The sequence below is a fragment of the Arachis hypogaea genome, chromosome 15, assembly GCF_003086295.3.
Source record: "Arachis hypogaea cultivar Tifrunner chromosome 15, arahy.Tifrunner.gnm2.J5K5, whole genome shotgun sequence".
Taxonomy (NCBI): Eukaryota; Viridiplantae; Streptophyta; class Magnoliopsida; order Fabales; family Fabaceae; genus Arachis; species Arachis hypogaea.
The window spans coordinates 121106890-121130610 of NC_092050.1; the positions used below are offsets into that span (position 1 = coordinate 121106890).

The 23721-nt window shown below is 36.7% G+C and overlaps 1 non-coding gene across 1 annotated transcript; it reads right to left on the bottom strand.

Annotated features, from left to right (window-relative positions):
- Positions 1 to 4116: 4116 nt before the first annotated feature.
- LOC112752818 (small nucleolar RNA R71) lies at positions 4117 to 4224 on the bottom strand. The gene has a single exon (XR_003177232.1). It is a non-coding gene; the product is annotated as a small nucleolar RNA R71 (small nucleolar RNA).
- Positions 4225 to 23721: the final 19497 nt, after the last annotated feature.

The following is a 23721-nucleotide window of genomic DNA, read 5'->3' on the forward strand; positions in this document are numbered from 1 at the left end:
GCCCTATATGTTCATTGATGAGCGGATAATTTATACGCTTTTTGGCATTGTTCTTAGTATGTTTTTAGTAGAATCTAGTTACTTTTAGGGATGTTTTCATTAGTTTTTATGTTAAATTTACATTTCTGGACTTTACTATGAGTTTGTGTGTTTTTCTGTGATTTCAGGTATTTTCTGGCTGAAATTGAGGGACTTGAGCAAAAATCAGATTCAGAGGTTGAAGAAGGACTGCTGATACTGTTGGATTCTGACCTCCCTGCACTCAAAATAGATTTTCTGGAGCTACAGAACTCACAATGGCGCGCTTCCAATTGCATTGGAAAGTCGACATCCAGGGCTTTCCAGCAATATATAATAGTCCATATTTTGCCCAAGTTTAGATGACGCAAACTGGCGTTCAACGCCAGCTCTCTGCCCAATTCTGGCGTCCAGCGCCAGAAACAAGTTGCAAAGTGGAGTTCAATGCCCAAACAGGCACAAAAGCTGGCGTTCAACTCCAAGAATGACCTCTCCATGTGTAGACTTCAAGCTCAGCCCAAGCACACACCAAGTGGGCCCCGAAAGTGGATTTATGCATCAATGACTTACTTCTGTAAACCCTAGTGACTAGTTTATTATAAATAGAACTTTTTATCATTGTATTCGCAGTCTTGGTTACTCCGGTTCTCCTCTGGGGCCGAGACCAATGAACTCCATTATCACTTATGTATTTTCAACGGTAGAGTCTCTGCACTCCATAGATTAAGGTGTGGAGCTCTGCTGTTCCTCAAAGATTAATGCAAAGTACTACTATTTTTCTATTCAATTCAACTTATTCCGCTTCTAAGATATTCATTCGCTCTTCAACCTGAATGTGATGAACGTGACAATCATCATCATTCCTTATGAACGCGTTCCTGACAACCACTTCTGTTCTACCTTCGACTGAATGAGTATCTCTTAGATCTCTTAATCAGAATCTTCGTGGTATAAGCTAGATTGATGGCGGCATTCATGAGAGTCCGGAAAGTCTAAACCTTGTCCGTGGTATTCCGAGTAGGGCTCTGGGATTGAATGACTGTGACGAACTCCAAACTCGCGAGTGCTGGGCGTAGTGACAGACGCAAAAGGATACTAAATTCTATTCCAGTATGATCGAGAACCTCAAAGATGATTAGCCATGCAGTGACAGCGCATCAGACCATTTTCACAGAGAGGAATAGGATGCAACCATCGACAAGGGTGATGCCTCCAGACGATTAGCCGTGCTGTGACAGAGCATTTGGACCATTTTCCCGAGAGGATTGAAAGTAGCCATTGGCACCGGTGACATCCTTACAAAAAGCCAGCCATGGAAAGGAGTAAGACTAATTGGATGAAGGCAGCAGGAAAGCAGAGGTTCAGAGGAACGAAAGCATCTCTACACGCTTATCTGAAACTCTCACCAATGGTCTACATAAGTATTTATATCCTTCTTTTATTATTTATTTTCAAAAACTCCATAACTATTTTATATCCGCCTGACTGAGATTTACAAGGTGACCATAGCTTGCTTCATACCAACAATCTCCGTGGGATCGACCCTTACTCACGTAAGGTTTATTACTTGGACGACCCAGTGCACTTGCTGGTTTGTTGTATCGAAGTTGTGACAAATTATGAATTAAGATTAAAGCACCAAGTCTTTGGAGCCATTATTAGAGATCACAATTTCGTGCACCAAGTTTTTGGCGCCGTTGCCGGGGATTGTTCGAGTTTGGACAACTGACGGTTCATCTTGTTGCTCAGATTAGGTAACTTTCTTTTTGTTTTCTTTTCAAAAAGTTTTCAAAAATCTTTCAAAAATTTCTCCTTTGTTTTCGAAAAAAAAATGTTTTCAAAAATATTTTTTTCTTCAAAATTCTTAAGAATGAATTCTAGTGTTTCATGAAGCATGTTGAAGCCTGACTAGCTATAAAGCCATGTCTAAATTCTTTTGGACTGAGGCTTCCAAACCATTAGCATAGAGGCAAGTTACTTTGATAAGTAATGAGCAGTATATTCTCTGATGTTATATGCTAAAGCTTGGCTGTCTATTAAGTCATGCCTAACCCTCAGATTGGAGCTTTAGACTAAGAATACTAGATTCCTGGAATTCATATTAAAAATTTTGGAATCCTTATTTTTGTTTTTCAAATAATTTTCGAAAAAAAAATACAAAAAAATTAGAAAATCATAAAAATAAAAAATATTTTTTTGTGTTTCTTGTTTGAGTCTTGAGTCATGTTATAAGTTTGGTATCAATTGCATGTTCATCTTGCATTTTTCGAAAAAATTCATGCATTCATAGTGTTCTTCATGATCTTCAAGTTGTTCTTGGTAAGTCTTCTTGTTTGATCTTTGCATTTGCATGTTTTGTGTCTTTTCTTATTTTTCATATGCATTCCTGAATTCTTTATGTCTAAGCATTAAAGAATTCTAAGTTTGGTGTCTTGCATGTTTTCTTTGCATTAAAATTTTTTCAAAAAAATGTGTTCTTGATGTTCATCATGATCTTCATAATATTCTTAGTGTTCATCTTGACATTCATAGCATTCTTGCATGCATTCATTGTTTTGATCCATAACTTTCATGCATTGCATCATTTTTCTTGTTTTTCTCTCTCATCATAAAAATTCAAAAATAAAAAAATATCTTTCCCTCTTTCTCTCTTAAAATTTCGAAAATTAGATTTGACTTTTTCAAAAAATTTTAAAATCTAGTTGTTTTTATGAGTCAAATCAAATTTTCAATTTAAAAAAAATCTTATCTTTTTCAAAATCTTTTTCAAAAATCAAATCTTTTTTTCAATTTTTTTTTAGTTATTTTCGAAAATTTCAAAAATATTTTTCAAAAATCTTTTTCTTAATTTTACATCATATTTTTGAAAATAACATCATCAATTAATGTTTTGATTCAAAAAATTTCAAGTTTGTTACTTACTTGTTAAGAAAGATTCAAACTTTAAGTTCTAGAATCATATCTTGTGATTTCTTGTGAATCAAGTCATTAATTGAGATTTTAAAAATCAAATCTTTTTCAAAAACTAATTTCTATCATATCTTTTCAAAAATATCTTCTTATCTTACCTTTTTCAAAAAAGTGATTGCAAAATATCTTTTCTAACTTCCTAACTTCTCATCTTTTCAAAATTTGTTTCAACTAACTAACTAACTTTTTGTTTGTTTCTTACCTTTTTCAAAACTACCTAACTAACTCTCTCTCTAATTTTCGAAAAAATCTTCCCTCTTTTTCAAAATTTCTTTTTAATTAGACTAATTATTTTATTTTTTATTTGAATTTTCGAAAAACTACTAACCTTTTTCAAAAACTATTTTCGAAAATCACTAACTCTTTTTCAAAAATTATTTTCGAAAATCCTTCTCCCTCACCTCCTTCTATTTATTTATTCATCTACTAACACTTCTCTTCATCTCACATCTCTGCTCCTATCATCACCTTTGTGTTTGGATTCTTCATTCTTCTTCACCCCTATTCCTTTTCTTCTTCTACTAACAATAAGGAACCTCTTTACTGTGACATAGAGGATTCCTCTTCTTTTCTTTTTTTCTTCTCTTTCTTATGAGCAGGGACAAAGAAAAAGGCATTCTTGTTGAAGATGATCCAGAACCTGAAAGGACTCTGAAGAGAAAACTAAGAGAAGCTAAATTACAACAATCCAGAGACAACCTTATTGAAAATTTTGAACAAGTAAAGGAGATGGCAGCCGAACCCAACAACAATAATGCAAGGAGAATGCTTGGTGACTTTACTGCACCTAATTCCAATTTACATGAAAGAATCATCTCCATTCCTACCATTGGAGCAAACAATTTTGAGCTAAAGCCTCAGCTAATTTCTCTGATGCAGTAGAACTGCAAGTTTCATGGACTTCCATCTGAAGATCCTTTTCAGTTCTTAACTGAATTCTTGCAAATCTGTGATACTGTTAAGACTAATGGAGTAGATCCTGAAGTCTACAGGCTCATGCTTTTCCCTTTTGCTGTAAGAGACAGAGCTAGAATATGGTTGGACTCTCAACCCAAAGACAGCCTGAACTCTTGGGATAAGCTGGTCACGGCTTTGTTAGCCAAGTTCTTTCCTCCTCAAAAGCTGAGCAAGCTTAGAGCTGATGTTCAAACCTTCAGACAGAAAGAAGGTGAATCCCTCTATGAAGCTTGGGAAAGATACAAGCAGCTGACCAAAAAGTGTCCTTCTGACATGCTTTCAGAATGGACCATCCTGGATATATTCTATGATGGTTTATCTGAGCTATCAAAGATGTCATTGGATACTTCTGCAGGTGGATCCATTCACCTAAAGAAAATGCCTACAGAAGCTCAAGAACTCATTGACATGGTTGCTAATAACCAGTTTATGTACACTTCTGAGAGGAATCCTGTGAGTAATGGGACGCCTATGAAGAAGGGAGTTCTTGAAATTGATACTCTGAATGCCATACTGACTCAGAATAAAATATTAACTCAGCAAGTCAATATAATTTCTCAGAGTCTGAATGGAATGCAAGCTGCATCCAATAGTACTCAAGAGGCATCTTCTGAAGAAGAAGCTTATGATCCTGAGAACCCTGCAATAGCAGAGGTAAATTACTTAGGTGAACCTTATGGAAACACCTATAACTCATCATGGAGAAATCATCCAAATTTCTCATGGAAGGATCAACAAAAGCCTCAACAAGGCTTTAATAATAGTGGAAGAAACAGGTTTAGCAATAGCAAGCCTTTTCCATCATCCACTCAGCAACAGACAGAGAACTCTGAACAAAATACCTCTAATTTAGCAAACTTAGTCTCTGATCTATCTAGGGCCACTGTAAGTTTCATGAATGAAACAAGGTCTTCCATTAGAAATTTGGAAGCACAAGTGGGCCAGCTGAGTAAAAGGATCACTGAAATCCCTCCTAGTACTCTCCCAAGAAATACAGAAGAAAATCCAAAAGGAGAGTGCAAGGCCATTGACATAACCAAAATGGCCGAACCCAAAGAGGGAGAGGATGACGTGAATCCCAAGGAGGAAGACCTCCTGGGACGTCCAGTGACCAATAAGGAGCTTCCCTCTGAGGAACCAAAGGACTCTGAGGCTCAATTAGAGACCATAGAGATTCCATTGAACCTCCTTATGCCATTCATGAGCTCTGATGAGTACTCCTCTTCTGAAGAGAATGAGGATGTTACTGAAGAGCAAGCTGCCAAGTTCCTTGGTGCAATCATGAAGTTGAATGCCAAATTATTTGGCATTGAAACTTGGAAAGATGAACCTCCCTTGTTCACCAATGAACTAAGTGATCTGGATCAACTGACATTGCCTCAGAAGAGACAGGATCCTGGAAAGTTCATAATACCTTGTACCATAGGCACCATGATCTTTAAGCCTCTGTGTGACCTTGGTTCAGGGATAAACCTCATGCCCCTCTCTGTAATAGAGAAACTGGGAATCTATGGGGTGCAAGCTGCTAAAATCTCATTAGAGATGGCATACAATTCAAGAAAACAGGCTTATGGACAAGTAGAGGACGTGTTAGTAAAGGTTGAAGGCCTTTACATCCCTGCTGATTTCATAGTCCTAGACACTGGAAAGGAAGAGGATGAATCCATCATCCTAGGAAGGCCTTTCCTAGCCACAGCAAGAGCTGTGATCGATGTGGACAGAGGAGAATTGATCCTTCAATTAAATAAGGACAACCTTGTGTTTACAACTCAAGGATCTCTCTCTGCATCCATGGAGAGGAAGCAGAAAAAGCTTCTCTCAAAGCAGAGTCAACCAAAGCCCCCACAGTCAAACTCTAAGTTTGGTGTTGGGAGGCCACAACCAAACTCTAAGTTTGGTGTCAAACCCCCATATCCAAACTCTAAGTTTGGGGTTGGGAGGTCTCATTAAAGCTCTGCACATCTGTGAGGCTCCATGAGAGCCCACTGTCAAGCTATTGACATTAAAGAAGCGCTTGTTGGGAGGCAACCCAATGTTTATTTATCTAATTTTATTTTTGTTTTTCATGTTTTCTTAGGTTCATGATCATGTGGAGTCACAAAATAAACGAAAAATTTAGAAACAGAATCAAAAACAGCGGAAGAAAAATCATACCCTGGAGGAAGCACCTGTCTGGCGTTCAACGCCAGAACAGAGCATGGTTCTGGCGCTGAACGCCCAAAATGGGCAGCATCTGGGCGCTGAATGCCAGAATTGCACCCTGGAGAAGAGCTGGCGCTGAACGCCCAGAACAAGCATGGTTCTGGCGTTCAACGCCAGAAATGGGCAACAAATGGGCGTTGAACACCCAAAATGGGCACCAACCTAGTGCTGAACACCCAGAGTTGTGTGCAAGGGCATTTTACATGCCTAATTTGGTGCAAGGTTGTAAATCCTTGAATACCTCAGGATCTGTGGACCCCACAGGATCCCCACCTACCTCCACTCACTCTCTTCTCTCTTCTCAATCATCCTCTATTCCCAATAAACACTCTTCCCCAAAACCCTTCACCTATCACCTCCATCCCTCTTCCCTATTAACCCTTCACCACTCACATCCACCCACTCTTCCCCATAAACCTACCCAATAAACTCCACCTACCTTCAAAATTCAAAATCAATTTCCCACCCAAACCCACCCATATGGCCGAACCTTAATCCCCCCTCCCTTCCCTATATAAAGCCTTTCATTCTTCTTCATTTTCACACAACACAACACTCTATTTCCCTTCTTGGCCGAAACACACCTCCCCCCTCTTCTCCATATTTTCTTCTTCTTCTTCATCTAATTCTTTCTTTTCTTGCTTGAGGGCGAGCAATATTCTAAGTTTGGTATGGTAAAAGCATAAGCTTTTTGTTTTTCCATTACCATTGATGGCACCTAAGACCGGAGAATCCTCTAGAAAAGAGAAAGGGAAGACAAAAACTTCCACCTCCGAGTCATGGGAGATGGAAAGATTCATCTCCAAAGCTCATCAAGACCACTTCTATGATGTTGTGGCCAAGAAGAAGGTGATCCCTGAGGTCCCTTTCAAACTCAAAAGAAATGAGTATCCGGAGATCCGACATAAAATTCAAAGAAGAGGTTGGGAAGTTCTAACAAATCCCATCCAACAAGTCGGCATCCTAATGGTTCAAGAGTTCTATGCCAATGCATGGATCACCAAGAACCATGATCAAAGTAAGAACCCGGATCCAAAGAACTATGTTACAATAGTTCGGGGGAAATACTTGGATTTTAGTCCAGAAAATGTGAGGTTGGCGTTTAACTTGCCTATAATGCAAGGAGATGAATGCCCCTATACTAGAAGGGTCAACTTTAATCAAAGGTTGGACCAAGTCCTCATGGACATATGTGTGGAAGGAGCTCAATGGAAGATTGACTCCAAAGGCAAGCTGGTTCAACTAAGAAGATTGGACCTCAAGCCTGTGGCTAGAGGATGGTTAGAGTTCATCCAACGCTCCATCATCCCCACTAGCAACCGATCTGAAGTTACTGTGGATCGGACCATCATGATCCATAGCATCATGATTGGAGAAGAAGTAGAGGTTCATGAAGTCATCTCCCTTGAGCTCTACAAAATAACCGAAAAGCCCTCTACTGGGGCAAGGCTAGCTTTTCCTCATCTTATCTGCCATCTATGTTACTTAGCTGGAGCTTCCATAGAAGGAGACATTCACATTGAGGAAGAGAAGCCCATCACTAAGAAAAAGATGGAGCAAGCAAGAGAGCCCATTCATGGAGCTCAAGAGGCGCAGGAAGCTCATCACCATGAGATCCCGGAGATGCCTCATATGCATTTTCCTCCACAAAACTATTGGGAGCAAATCAACACCTCCCTAGGAGAATTAAGTTCCAACATGGGACAACTAAGGGTGGAACATCAAGAGCACTCCATCATCCTTCATGAAATTAGAGAAGATCAAAAAGCAATGAGGGAGGAGCAACAAAGACAAGGAAGAGACATAGAAGAGCTCAAGGACATCATTGGTTCCTCAAGAAGGAAACGCCACCATCACTAAGGTGGATTCATTCCTTGTTCTTATTTCTTCTGTTTTTTGTTTTCTCTATGTTAAGTGCTTATCTATGTTTGTGTCTTCATTACATGATCATTAGTAGTTAGTAACTTTGTCTTAAAGTTATGAATGTCCTATGAATCCATCACCTCTCTTAAATGAAAAATGTTTTAATTCAAAAGAACAAGAAGTACATGAGTTTTGAATTTATCCTTGAACTTAGTTTAATTATATTGATGTGGTGACAATGCTCCTTGTTTTCTGAATGTATGCTTGAACAGTGCATATGTCTTTTGAAGTTGTTGTTTAAGAATGTTAAATATGTTGGCTCTTGAAAGAATGATGACTAGGAAACATGTTATTTGATAATCTGAAAAATCATAAAAATGAATCTTGAAGCAAGAAAAAGCAGCAAAGAACAAAGCTTGCAGAAAAAAAAAGGGGGCGAAAAAAAATAGAAAGAAAGAGAAAAAGCAAGCAGAAAAAGCCAAAAGCTCTTAAAACCAAGAGGCAAGAGCAAAAAGCCAATAACCCTTAAAACCAAAAGACAAGGGCAAATAAAGAGGATCCCAAGGGTTTGAGCATCAGTGGATAGGAGGGCCTACAGGAATAAAATCCTGGTCTAAGCGGCTAAACCAAGCTGTCCCTAACCATGTGCTTGTGGCGTGTAGGTGTCAAGTGAAAACTTGAGACTGAGCGGTTAAAGTCAAGGTCCAAAGCAAAAAAAAAGAGTGTGCTTAAGAACCCTGGACACCTCTAATTGGGGACTTTAGCAAAGCTGAGTCACAATCTGAGAAGGTTCACCCAATTATGTGTCTGTGGCATTTATGTATCCGGTGGTAATACTGGAAAACAAAGTGCGTAGGGCCACGGCCAAGACTCATAAAATAGCTGTGTTCAAGAATCATCATACTGAACTAGGAGAATCAATAACACTATCTGAACTCTGAGTTCCTATAGATGCCAATCATTCTGAACCTCAATGGATAAAGTGAGATGCCAGAACTATTCAAGAGGCAAAAAGCTATAGGTCCCGCTCATTTGATTGGAGCTATGTTTCATTGATAGTTTGGAATTTATAGTATATTCTCTTCTTTTTATCCTATTTGATTTTCAGTTGCTTGGGGACAAGCAACAATTTAAGTTTGGTGTTGTGATGAGCGGATAATTTATACGCTTTTTGGCATTGTTCTTAGTATATTTTTAGTAGAATCTAGTTACTTTTAGGGATATTTTCATTAGTTTTTATGTTAAATTCACATTTCTGGACTTTACTATGAGTTTGTGTTTTTTTCTGTGATTTCAGGTATTTTCTGGCTGAAATTGAGGGACTTGAGCAAAAATCATATTCAGAGGTTGAAGAAGGACTGCTGATGCTGTTGGATTCTGACCTCCCTGCACTCAAAATGGATTTTCTGGAGTTACAGAACTCAAAATGGTGCGCTTCCAATTGCATTGGAAAGTAGATATCCAGGGATTTCCAGAAATATATAATAGTTCATACTTTTCTTAAGTTTAGACGACGCAAACTGGCGTTCAACGCCAGCTCTCTGCCCAATTCTGGCGTCCAGCGCCAGAAACAAGTTGCAAAGTGGAGTTCAACGCCCAAACTGGCACAAAAGCTGGCGTTCAACTCCAAGAATGACCTCTCCACGTGTAGACTTCAAGCTCAGCCCAAGCACACACCAAGTGGGCCCCGAAAGTGGATTTATGCATCAATTACTTACTTCTGTAAACCCTAGTGACTAGTTTATTATAAATAGAACTTTTTATCATTGTATTCGCAATCTTGGTTACTCCGGTTCCCCTCTGGGGCCGAGACCAATGAACTCCATTATCACTTATGTATTTTCAACGGTGGAGTTCTGCACTCCATAGATTAAGGTGTGGAGCTCTGCTGTTCCTCAAAGATTAATACAAAGTACTACTGTTTTTCTATTCAATTCAACTTATTCCGCTTCTAAGATATTCATTCGCTCTTCAACCTGAATGTGATGAACGTGACAATCATCATCATTCCTTATGAACGCGTGCCTGACAACCACTTCTGTTCTACCTTCGACTGAATGAGTATCTCTTAGATCTCTTAATCAGAATCTTCGTGGTATAAGCTAGATTGATGGTGGCATTCATGAGAGTCCGGAAAGTCTAAACCTTGTCTGTGGTATTCCAAGTAGAGCTCTGAGATTGAATGACTGTGACGAACTCCAAACTCGCGAGTGCTGGGCGTAGTGACAGACGCAAAAGGATAGTAAATTCTATTCCAGTATGATCGAGAACCTCAAAGATGATTAGCCATGCAGTGACAGCGCATCGGACCATTTTCACAGAGAGGAATAGGATGCAACCATCGACAAGGGTGATGCCTCCAGACGATTAGCCGTGCTGTGACAGAGCATTTAGACCATTTTCCCGAGAGGATTGAAAGTAGCCATTGGCACCGGTGACATCCTTACAAAAAGCCAGCCATGGAAAGGAGTAAGACTGATTGGATGAAGGCAGCAGGAAAGCAGAGGTTCAGAGGAACGAAAGCATCTCTACACGCTTATCTGAAACTCTCATCAATGGTCTACATAAGTATTTCTATCCTTCTTTTATTTTTTACTTTTGAAAACTCCATAACTATTTTATATCCTCCTGACTGAGATTTACAAGGTGACCATAGCTTGCTTCATACCAACAATCTCCGTGGGATCGACCCTTACTCACGTAAGGTTTATTACTTGGACGACCCAGTGCACTTGCTGGTTAGTTGTATCGAAGTTGTGACAAATTATGAATTAAGATTAAAGCACCAAGTCTTTGGAGCCATTATTAGAGATCACAATTTCGTGCACCATTCATATACTTGCTTGGAAATTTGTTGGTTTGTTTTCACCAGATCAATAGGACACTATAGTATAGATAGATATAGATATTATATAGTATACTTGCATGCATATAGATAGTTGCATTTAATAAGTTGTTTACCCTTTGATCATTCTCCTTGTTTGTGTTTAGCATGAGGACATGCTATTGTTTAAGTATGGGAGAATTGATGTAGTCCATATTTGATGATAATGTTTGGCTTAAATTGGACGGATTTCATCATATAAACTCACACTTATTCACTTAAATAGAATACTTTTGTGTTTTATCCCTAAATCGAACCTAAATGTGAAAACATGCATTTTTGTGCTTAAATTGAGCAATTTAATTCCACTTTTATTCCATTCGATACTGTGATATATTTGTTGAGTGATTCCAGGTCCTAGAGGCAAGAATTGATAGGTAGAAGTGGTAGGAAGCATGCAAGAAGGGAGAACACATGAAGAAAACAAAAGAGAAGCACACACTGACGTGTGTGTACGCACAGGTACCAGCACGTGACTTCATTAATGAGGCACGTGGCTCGCGAATTTGGAGTTGCTGAATCCTTTTGTGATGCTATATCAAAGGAAAATGTTCATACATGAAGGCATTAGCTTAGGACACCTTTTCATTAGATTAGATTAGATTAGAAAGCATTATTAGGAGTAGGAGTAGTGTAGAATAGAAAATTCTCTCTTAGGTTTACTTAATTTCCATTGTAACATTTTATAGTGTCAAGTTTGATCTTGGATTTTGCTTATCTCATTGTAAGTACTCTTTAATTTCCTCTTTAATTTCACTTCTCTTGTTACATTTTCCTATGGTTCAAGTTACTTTATTAATATATGCAATTTTGGTTTCTTGAAGTTTTAATTTATGAATTTGATGTTTTATGATTCCTATATGCTTGATTGAATGTTTATGGTTGATTTTGTGAATAGTTTTCACACCTTGGCTTGGGAAATGAGTTCCTAGGATACTAGAGTCATAATGTCTGACATTTAGTGGTAATTCTTGGGTAGTTAGCTGACTCTTGTTTCCATTGACGCTAGCTTTTTACCAAGTTAATTGGTAAGTTAACTAAGACTTATGGATTAAGGTCAATTATGCTTGCTTGACTTACTCCTTGATGTTAGGGGTTGACGAAGCAAGATTGACTCATCATAGTTGCCATAGTTGTGGTTATGACGATGATAGGATTCCTTAATTCTCATTCCCAAGTCAAGGCTCTTTTATGCATTTATAGCATTTTCACTAATGTTGACCTTATTTCCCTTTTAATTGCATTAATTTCCTTTTTAATCATTTCTTAGTTCTTTTATTTCTTAGTTCTTTTAATCTTTCGTTCTATACTTCAAAACCCCATTTTCCTCACAACCAAGAGTGTGACATCTTAATTGCATTATCCGAGGGAGAACGACCCGAGGTTTAATTAATCTCGGTTATATTTGTATTTGAAAATTAAACTTTGATTGGGAGTTAATTGTTGATTTAGACTATACTAGCAACGAGATTCTATTTTGTGAAATTCTATATCAACACTAAATTCTCCACATCAACAGGGCAAGACACTGAGAACAGGACAGAACAAGACATTGATGGACAAAGACACAAAATTTTGTGTTCTTGTATTCTGTTTGGTGATAAACTAGAACAATTTATGAAAATCCAATTTATTTTCATTTTTTTCATTCAAAAAATCTGATATGAAAAATATAATAACAAAAAATATAATTATGAAAAATGAACAAGAATAATGAAAGAAAAAATGAAAAATAAGTTGTGTCCTTTGTTAGTGTCTCCATATCCTTCCTGTCAGGGTGGACATAAAATACACTAATTCAGTGTCTCTAGACACATTGTCTCTGTCCATGTCTCTTCCGTCAAACACGATTTTGTGTCTCTGTGTCTCTGTCTCAGTGTCTTGTCTGTAAACAAACGTAGCCTATATGTAGCTAGTTTATATAAGATGTCGAACCGACAGTTTTGTTCTCGTGGTATGTGTGATATTTCAAATGTTTGGAAACTCAGTATTATGCTTTTAGAAGTATTCAAATATTTTTCTAAGAGGGGATCTCTGACATGAAAGTTACCAGTTACCTACTACACTACGAGTAGTGAATTGCAGTACACCCTTAGCCTTGTCACTTCTATTTCTTTTGCAAGCCTCAGTCCTGCTAGCAATGCTTCACACTCGGCCTGATTATTTGTTGCTTGGAAGAGGAATTTGATTGATTGCTCCACGTATATTTCGCCGTTGTCTCTTAGTATTATCCCTGCTCCATATCCGTTTTCATTTGACGCGCCGTCCACATACAACTCCCATGGCTCGACTTCTTTGTTTTCGTTAATGAATTCCAAAATGAAATTGGCTAGGGCCTGAGCTTTAAGAGATCCTCGTGACTGGTATATGATGTCGAACTCTAAGAGTTCTATAGACCATTTTATAAGTCTTCCCGCCAGGTCAGGTTTTGATAATATTTGGCAGAGAGGTTGACCAGTTCGAACTATTATTTGATGTGTCTGGAAATAATGTCATAGACGCCGAGCTGTGATGACTAGTCCGAATGCCAGTTTCTCAATCGTCAGATATCTTGTTTCATCATTTTGGAGCACTTTGCTCACAAAGTATACTGGGTGCTGTTCTTTTCCTGTGCCTGTTACAAGTACGGAACTGATAGCATTAGTTGAAATTGAAAGAAATAAATAAAGTGGCTTACCCTGCTGGGTTTTTGTAGTATGGGTGGTGACCCCAGGATGTTCTTGAATTCGGTGAATGCTTTTTCACATTCCCCTATCCACACGAATTTATTTTCTTTTCTTAGGTGCTAAAGAAGTGATATGACTTGCCTGCTGCCGTGGGAAAAAATTGGGATAGAGCTGCTAGACGACTTGTAAGCTGTTGGACTTCTTTAACAGATCGAAGAGATTGCATATTTATCACTGCTTGGCATTTGTCAGGATTGGCCTCTATCCCCCTGTTTGTCAGTAAAAATCCGAGGAATTTTCCCCCTTGTACTCCAAATGAGCACTTCTTCGGGGTTAACCTCATGTTATATTTTCTAAGTTGTTTGAAGATTTCATTGAGGTCGTGTTTATGCTGTTGTTCTGAGCTTGACTTGACTACCATGTCATCAATGTAGATTTCAACGTTTCGTCTGATTTGTTCTTTGAAGACTTTATCCATCAGTCTCTGGTAGGTAGCGCCTGCATTTTTTAGTCCAAAGAGCATAACTTTATAACAGAAATTACTTTGGTCGGTCACAAATGTTCTTTTCTCCTCATCGTCTGAGTGCATGAGTATCTGGTTATAACCTGAATAGGCATCCATGAAGCTGAGTACTTGGAAACCCGAGGTGTCATCCACCAGTCTATCAATGCACAGAACTGGATAAGAATCCTTTGGACATGTTTTGTTTAGATCGATGAATTCCACGCACATGCGCCACTTTCCCGAACTCTTTTTTACCATTACCACATTGGCTAGCCATGAGCAGTACCAAAGCTCTCGTATAAACCCTGCATCGAATAGTTTCTGTTTCTCTAATGCTGCTGCCTTTCTTCTTTCTGAGCCCAGGTTTCTTTTCTTCTGTCTTATAGGTCGAGCATTGGGGTTGATTGCTAGTTTGTGACATATGAAATTTGGGTCGATTCCTGACATATCAGCTAGTGTCCATGCAAAGAGGTCAGCGTTGGCTTCCAGTGTTTTAATGAGATCTCATTTGGTTCCTGTGAAAAAGGCAGAGCCGATATTAGTGAATTGGGCGTCTTGGCCTAGTTTTACCTTTTCTAGATCGTCTATGGGGGAGGGGCGACTGTTGTTGTCTCTAGGGTCCAATTCAGCCAGAGTGGGTATGCTCTCCAAATTGTACACCGAATAGACCCTTGGTATGTCCTCCTTTGTGGTGGCCTTTAGGCCTGCGTTGTAGCATTGTCGAGCTTCCTTTTGGTCAGCGTACACCGTCCCGACCATGTTGTCCTGCAAAGGAAATCTAACACAGAGATGGACCATGGAAACAATGGCCCCAAAAGAGTTAAGTGATGGGCATCCTAAAATAATATTGTAAGGGCTAGTATAATTGACTGCTAAAAATTGAATGTCTAAAGTTTTGGAGCTCGGGGGCTCCCCTAGCGTTGTCCTTAACAAAACATAACCTGATATTGGTACTCTCTCCCCAGAGAACCCTACCAATTCTCTAGGCTAGGGTTGTAGTACCTTGTCACTGAGCTGCATCTTTTTAAATGTTGAATAGAATAGTACATCGGCGCTGCTTCCGGGATCTAGCAGAACTTTCCTTACCGCCAGCTCTCCCATTTGGACTGAGATCACCACCGGGTCATCTAAATTCGGGCAGGGTGACTTGAGGTCGGCATTGCTAAATGCAATTTGGGGAGTTGGGACCGAGACGTGATAGTCTGGGCAAGATCCTTCCATCGTCATCATAGCTCGGTAACTTCTCTTCCTGGCTGAGGTAGTTGTTCCTCCACCTGCAAAACCACCTGAAATGTAGTTTATTACCCCTTTAGGGGCCGAGGTTTTGACGTGTCCTTGCCAAGCCCCTTTTTCTTTGTGATCTGAGCTATAGCTCAGTCTGTCGGTGTCCCTGGTTGGTTCTTTTTGGGTTCTGAAAGTGAGATATTTGTCCAGTAGGCCCTGCCTTGCTAGCCTTTCCAGCAAGTCTCTAGCAACCACGCATTCGTCAGTGGTGTGACCAAATTTTTGGTAAAATACACAGTGTTTGCTCCTATCGACATACTTCTGATCCTGGATTGTTCCTGCTTTGCTTGGTGGCTTTATTTGTTTGTTGTGCAATATCTCTTTGATGATGTCCTCTCTTTTGATGTTAAACCTAGTATATGAGTCAAACTTCGGAGTTAGTTTGAAAGGATTTTTGGAATCTTTATTTTGGGACCTGTGAGGTTTTTCTTCCTCCTTCCAGGATGGAGGCTTTTCATTCTTCCGAGCTTCACGTAGTTCCTCGATTTCAATATGCCCCGTTGCTTTTTCTCTGAATTCCTCCAATGTTTTTGGCTTCGCTATAGCTATCGCTTCCTGGAATTTTCCAGGTCGGAGACCATTTTTTAATGCGTGAAATCGTACTTCTGGATTGAGGTCAGGGATCTCCATGGCCGCTGTGGTAAAGCGCGTCATGTAATCCTTTAAGCTTTCATGTTGTCCCTGTTTGATCGTGCGGAGTCTCTTACATAAATCTTGGAAGCTGCAAAATGGTTAACGAATAGCTTTGCGAATTCGTCAAAGCTCGTAATAAAACCTGCAGGTAAATTAGAGAACCATAGTAATGCAGCCCCATCCAAAAAGGTAGGAAAAGACCGACACAAGATGGGATCGGAGTCGCTGTTAAGAAACATCATAGATTCGAATTTTATAACATGAACTTTAGGATCTCCGATCGCCTTGTACGGCGTTAGAGTCATTGGAAGTGTAAAATTTTTAGACATTTTAAAACTCATTATTTCTTTCGAGAAAGGATTAGTCCGTCGTCTTGTTTTGGGAGGTGTCCCTCCTGTCTTTGCGTTTGATTCCGACTGGTGTTCGTCGTGTTGGTCAATGTGTGCCTTCTTATCGTCGTTCTTTCCTTCACCATTGTTCTGCATTGTTACCAACAGCTCAGCCATTTGCTGATTTTCCTGCTATTAGGGCGGCGTTAGCGGCCAAGAGGTCGGCATTGATCGGATTAGCTTGAGGGGTCACTGAATGGTCCATCATGCTGCAGTTCCTGAAAAGAGAAGAAAGTACAAAGAGAGTATAATAATGTCGGGTCGAAAAACTAGAGAGCGAGGCATGACCCCCACGGTAGGCACCAAATGTTCTTGCAAGTATATTCCCTCCAAGCTTATAAGTCGGCTTTGGTGCGTCTGTCGGCTTGAACTCAGATGGAATTATCCTCGTGAACTCGGACCCGAGCGTGGTACCTGCAAAAGGGACTCCGACGCTCAAGTCAGTAAAGAATCACTTATCAAAGAAAGTATGTGATCAATGGGTTATATGTTTTGTTCTGTGTATTACTGTTGTGTTGTTGTGGGATTGATTTCCTCCCTTTCGTTTCATAGACTTTTGGTTTTTTGAATTGTTCAGTATCCCGTTGAGTGAATCTCGGTTGAGGCCGAGATTTTGGGGGAACGTGAGTTGTGCTAGTGGACTTATCCTAAATTTGAATTACCTGACGTGGCCGAGGTATAAGTCGTTATTTCCGGGTTATAGGGTACGATACAGTAACTATTATCATTGTCTCCAGAGTACACAGGAATAAGTCATATTTTATTTTTAGAAAATATTTATTTTTTTAAATTATAATTAAAAAAATTCTTCTTAAATATGGCTTATTCCAGTGTACCTATTTATTTTTGGAAACGATGATAATAGTTGCCATTGTTAAATATGGCTTGTTTTTTTAAAATTTATAATTAAAAAAATCGTTGAAGAAGCCATGCTTGTTGTCTGTGCATTTTTGTGCACTCATATATATTGTTTGGAGATCTATATACTATTTTGGAGATGATGATATAAATTAAAAACGTGGGTTTTAAAAAATTTGAGTGGAATTTGTCGAGGATAAGACAAACTCTACAATTTTTATAGAATTCGTCCGAAGGTGCGACGAACTTGGTCTAAACAAAAAAATATATATATATTTAAAAAATGGAGTTTGAAAAAATAATATTTTTCTTATTTTATTTTAGAAAAAAATCCATTAGTGCAATGCTTGCCACATAATGTGTTGACTTTAAATGAGGACGAGTATCTAGGCCTCTAAGGTGTGGCTAATGTATTTTTTTTTATCTTTTTTGTTCTTTTGTCTTTTTCATACTTCAATTGGACTTTTTTTTTCTTTGTTGTTAACTTTGGACTAGTACTTAAAAATATGTTTTTGTTCATTATATTTTGGTTAGATTCTCTTATTTTATATTGTCAGTGTTTTTGGTTTGTAAGTTCGGGTGAGTAGATTTTTTTTTTTTTAGGTTTGTTTTTAGTCTAGGTTTTTTTTTTTGGGTTTATTCCTTTTATGCTTTATGATCCTTTTAGTTTTTTTTTAATAAAAAGAATAAATTTAAAAGTTTGTTTAGAAACTTATAATTAGAAATAAGTTAACACATACTACCCAAAAAAAATAACTTAATACAAGTTTTTTTTTCTATTTTTTTAAAGAAAAATGTTGAGTTTTGATAATAATTAAGTTTTTATCTATTTTGTTTGCCATTTTTTTTGTAATTTGTATCATGTCATCATCGTTTTACTATTGAAATAAAAATAAAATATAACTATTATTTAAATTATAATAATTTGTATAATATACTCAACGGTAACCGTTTAAAATAAATGTGTTAAGGAATTGTTTTTGCCCTTCTTTACGTATAAGCAAACTCCCGAACCCAATACATCTTTCAAAAACTAATTTTTTACAGATTTATTGTTTTATCCAATTTTTTTTATAATAAAATTGAAGACTACTCCATTGTCTATATCTTTATTATTCTTTTGTTGCATTCTCGTCGCATTGTAGTTCATTCTGAGCACGTTATGACAGTTAAACATCTCACTTCAACTGGTATATATACAAAAGTCGATTAAATAGAACTAAATACAATAAATCTATTTTGATCAAGTGTTATTTTTTTATTATAATAAATTAATAACAACGGTATTGTATACATTTTGAAAGGTAAGATTCAAAAAAGAAAAAAAAAAGTAAAATAAGAGTAAATGTATTTTTTTAGTGAGTAAAAGTTTTCACTCGGTAATATTTATAAGCTGGGTGAATTACAGTGGGACAAGTTTGCTGAAGGTCTGGACGAACCTTGAGAATCACATAAAGTTCATTGAAGGCTTAAGTAAACTTTGTGTAATTTTCAAAAACTTGCCGAAAAATTGGGAAAATTTTGAAAAAATTAATAAAATTTTTCAATTGATTGGCCGAACTTTGGAAAACTCAAAAAAAAAAATTACAATATAATTTAGTTTAATTTATTTTTTAAATTAATTTTTTTATTTTTTAATAAAAAAATCCTAAAATATGACTACTCGTACGAGAAAGTTTTTTCTAACTTGATAACCACCGGTAACAATGTGATAAAGGTGGTAAGTTGCAACCACTAACTAATGACAAATAGAGTATCTCTATCATAAACTAATCACTCGAGAAGGCAAAGGTGATTATTGGCGGAACCACGAAGACTGTGGAAAGTGGTTGAGACTTGAAAATGTGGTGTGAATTGGTTTGGCCATTAGGGCTATGAAAGGACATCAGGAAAACTTTATCTTTATGTTATGTCATTACATTATACATGATAATGCCGAATCTTACATGGCGTGCAACGCGCTGCTTCAGACCTTTGGAACCACGAGGTATATTCTCTGCATATGTCGCACATGACAATAAAATATTAAATATAGTAGTCGAATCAATTCCCCACCCACTTTTTGATACACTAATAAAGAAACAAGAGTCAAGAAAATGAAATATCCACATAAAATATCAAATTAGGAAAATTTAATATTTAAATTTTAAGGTTTCTACAAAACTTAATTTGTCTATTCAATCATCTGTGTTTTTATTAGAGTTAATTACTTTTTTTTGCCTCTAAAATTTTGGATCAAAATTAAAATTATTTTTTATATTTTTTGTTGTTAAAATTATCCTGAAAGTAACAAAACGTTATAAAATCATCTTTTTGTTCAAAAATAATATTTTTTTACGATTTTACTCTTAAAAAAGACTTTTCTGCACCACTAACCCCCAACCCCCTTCTTCATCATCACCGAGCCTCTTTCTCTCACTTTTACTCTCTCTTATTATTAACCCCCTTCATCATCATCATGGAAGCTCTTTCTCTCTCTTTTTGTCCCAAACTCTTACTCTCTCACACCACTGACATCACTCATCTTCTCGTCACCATCATCATCACCATCACCGCTATCACAAAAACAAAGATTGAATCGCACACAAATTAAAGAATCACAAAATAAAGAGACTTCATCGAGTAGAAGCTTCTTCAAGAGCTTGAACCATAGGCAATTATTGTTACTGTCGGAGGAGAAGTCGCAACAGATGGTGGCGGCGCTGCGAACGATGCGGTGGAGGAGGGAGACGTCGATGACGAAACTGATCCGATCTTCATTCTGCCCAGAGATGCGGTAGTCGTCGAAGAGAATTTCGCAGCGGAATTGAATGACGAATTGGAAGCGCTTCTTGAGAAGAAGGTTAGGAGATTGAGAAATGAGGGAACGACGAGGAGGGCTGTTGTGAACAGAAATGGAATGCCAACAAATGAAAAAATTAAAAGGATTTTGACTAAGGTATGGTGTTGTATGTGGAAGAGGAGAAGATGTGGTTAACTTGGTCAAAATAACAGTTTGTTATTTCTTGGATTTCAGCCAAATTTTTGCTCCATTTTTTCTTCTTTTTTCTTGATTTTTTGGATTTTAATTTGTTCTTCATTCTTTTATTTTTTTTCTAATTTTCTTTCTTCTGTATCACGTTTCTTTAATTTTACTTTACCTTTTGGATTTTAATTTTCTTCATTCTTTTATATTTTCAATTTTCTTTTCTTGCTCTCTTTCTCTCTTCTTTGTTCTTCTTTTTTTTTCTTTTTTTAATTTTTGAAGAACATATACACGAGTTCTTTCTTTTTAATTTTTTTAATTTATGTTGTTAATTTTGTGATTGTTGTTATTGTTGGATTGTTGATTTATTTTGTGATTGTTGCTATTGCTAGATTGTTGATTTATTTTGTGATTAGGAGGATTAGTGGAGAGAGAGAAAGAGAGAGAGAGGTGATGATGAAGAAGAGTGTTAGAAGTTAGTGGTAAAGAAAAGAATTATTTTAAGGGCAAAATCGTCAAAAAAATATTGTTTATAAATAAAAAGATAATTTTATAACATTTTATAATGTTAAGGATAATTTTAATAAAAAAAAAAAGGTCTGAGACGATTTTGATTTTGACCCAATACCTTAGGGACTAAAAAAGTACTTTACCCTTTTTATTATTACCCCAAAATTTCTATTTATATTAAATGTACCTTTAACAATTAACCTTGTCTAGACATGACAAATATAGTGTCTGATGTGGCAATACATTATCCTAGTCAGTTAAAAAGCTTTTTTTAATCATTTTATTTTATTTTTTTATTAAAAATTTAAAAACAAAAAATATAAAAAACCTAAAATCCTAATGTAAATCTTAGATCACTCTCTTTGAAAATCAAAAAAGAAAAAAAAAATCTAAAACATAGCTTCTCAAGGTTCAGCATCATCACAAGGAAACAATACACGATGAACAATACTTACATGCAACTCTGGGAAAACCCCTATGCTAAGTTGATTGAAGACTAGTGCGGAATTTACAATCAACAACTAAATTGGCAAATACACCGGATCATACCAAATAATACTTTAGATGAGTGAGAGTCGATTCCATGAGGATTGATGGACCAAGTAACAATAATTGAGTGATTCACTTAGTCAGACAAGCAAAAAATAGTGTTTTGGGTTTAAATTGCATTAAACAACATTTCAGAGAGTTCAAGAAAGCGAGCAAAGATTTGGTGTGAAAAATGTATGAGAGAATAGTTAAGGTTTCAGAGGTATTTATTTTTCTAAATTAGTAGTTCTTACCAACTATTTTAATCATATAAGATTCAATTCATGGTAAATTGTAATTGACTAAACCCTAATTCCTTAGTGATTTAGTCTCCTCTAAACTAATCAACTGCCAATTTCTTGGTCATTTAATTTTGATTAGAGGTTTAAGTCTAATTCTAGTTCATTAGCCACAAAAATCTTAATTACCAAAATATAAGACGATTATATGTCGCGTATTCCGTTAAGTTCAGGCAATTAATGATTTAGGAGGAATTTACTTTTTCAAGCTATTATTAAGATAGTTAACTTTTTCAAGAATCAACAAAAATTCATGTAGAACAAGAATTATCTTCCAATATACTCAAATTCATAAGATGAAAAATGAAAGGAATCATTGAATTTAAATTAATACAATAATTAAAATAGAGTGACAATAGTATTAATCCATAAAATAAATAGAGCTCCTAAACTTAATAATGGAGGTTTAGTTGCTCATGGAGAAAATAAACCCTAGCAAAGAAAAGTGTAAAGTGCCGAAGAGAAGAAGAAGAAGAACTAAGCCAAGATATCTTTTCTTTTTATATCTAATCCTAATAAATGTAAAATATATTTTCTAAAACCTAAAATATCTTTTCTAAATTAAAAAATAAATTCTAAAACCAAATTAAATCAAACGAAATCATAAAGATCACGCTGGTATTATTCTTTATTAGGAGTCTGGCGCCAAACTTGAGAATTCCAAGTTTGGCGCCACTATGACCGCATTCAATAAGAGCTTTACGAGTTCTTGGCACCAAACTTGAGCTTGATCAAGTTTGGCACCACCAAGGCCGCATCAAATGTGGCATGTTATGAGTCTTGGCGCCAAATTTGGGTTGGATGAAGTTTAGCGCCACCTTAGTGGCATTTGGCACCGTAATGTCAGAAGAAAAGTATAGACTATTATATATCGTTGGAAAGTTCTGAAAGTTGGCTTTTCAATACCATTAGAACCATATTAATTGGACCTTTGTAACTCAAGTTATGCATGTTGGAGTGCGAGGAGGTCAGGGTTGACAGCATCATCCACTTTCTTCCTTTTCTTCTACACAGACTCTGTCAAACTCGCCCAAATACCACTTGTAAGATATCAAATTGTAAAACAACTCAAAGTAGTATTCATGGTGACTTAAAAGCACCTAAATCTTGATTTTATTCAATAATTTCACATGCAAATTTACTAAGAAAAGATAAGAAAGATGTTCACGTATCACAACACCAAATCTGAATTGTTGCTTGTCTTCAAGCTACCGAAAATAATATAAACCTGAGATGTGAATTTGCATGAGAGTTGGGTTTTTCAATTAAACTCTTGTCTATTTTCTGAGTGGGGTTAACAATACTGCGACCATGAATAGTTTCGGCATCTCACTATCCTTTGTTGTTTAGGAATGTTAATTTTATTCAAAATTAGAATCCGAATAATATTATGAATTCTCTTGATTTTTACTTTGGATTAATCCTTGAACACAGCATTTCTTGTTTTTTCTTTGGTGCTTTGCACCTTGAGTCTAGCCGTGATTGTAAATATTTTGTCTCAAGCTTTGTTTGACACTGAAACACCACAAGAACTTAACTGGGAACTCTCTGAGATCGAATATTTTTTATTGAACTTTTCCAGTCAGTGGTGCTTAGAGCCTTTGGCATACTCTTTATTGCACTTGGCTTTGACTCTAAGTGCTCTGTCTCAAGAATTTCTTGACATAGTCACACCACAAGCATATGACTAGTAAAACAACTCTTTGAGCTTTTGATGATTCTTAACCTTCCTAGCCATTGATGCTCAAAACCTTGGACCTTGCCTTTTATTTTTTTATGCTTCTTTTGTTTCAAGGATTAATTTCATGTTTAATTTAGAGAATTCATAATAGTTCTCTAAATTCCTATTCATCATGCATCAACATCCTTTGATCCAAATTCAAATATGCATTGTTCATATCATGCATTTAAAGTCACAGATAAATACCACCACATCTAAGTAAATAAGACTACTCTTAAATAAAAACTCAAATTCTCATGCAATACATCACTTCTTTTCTTTTTCCTTTTAGATTCAAGCTCAATGAGCAGTACATGAGACATCCTTTCAAATTAAAAATAAACAGCTGAATCAGACTAAAACCTAAAAAATTGAAAATACTGCAGGTCATGCAACAGATAAAGAAAAGTAACAGAAAATAGGAATATAATATAATAAAAATAGAAAGGGAAATAGAATAAAAGGAACTC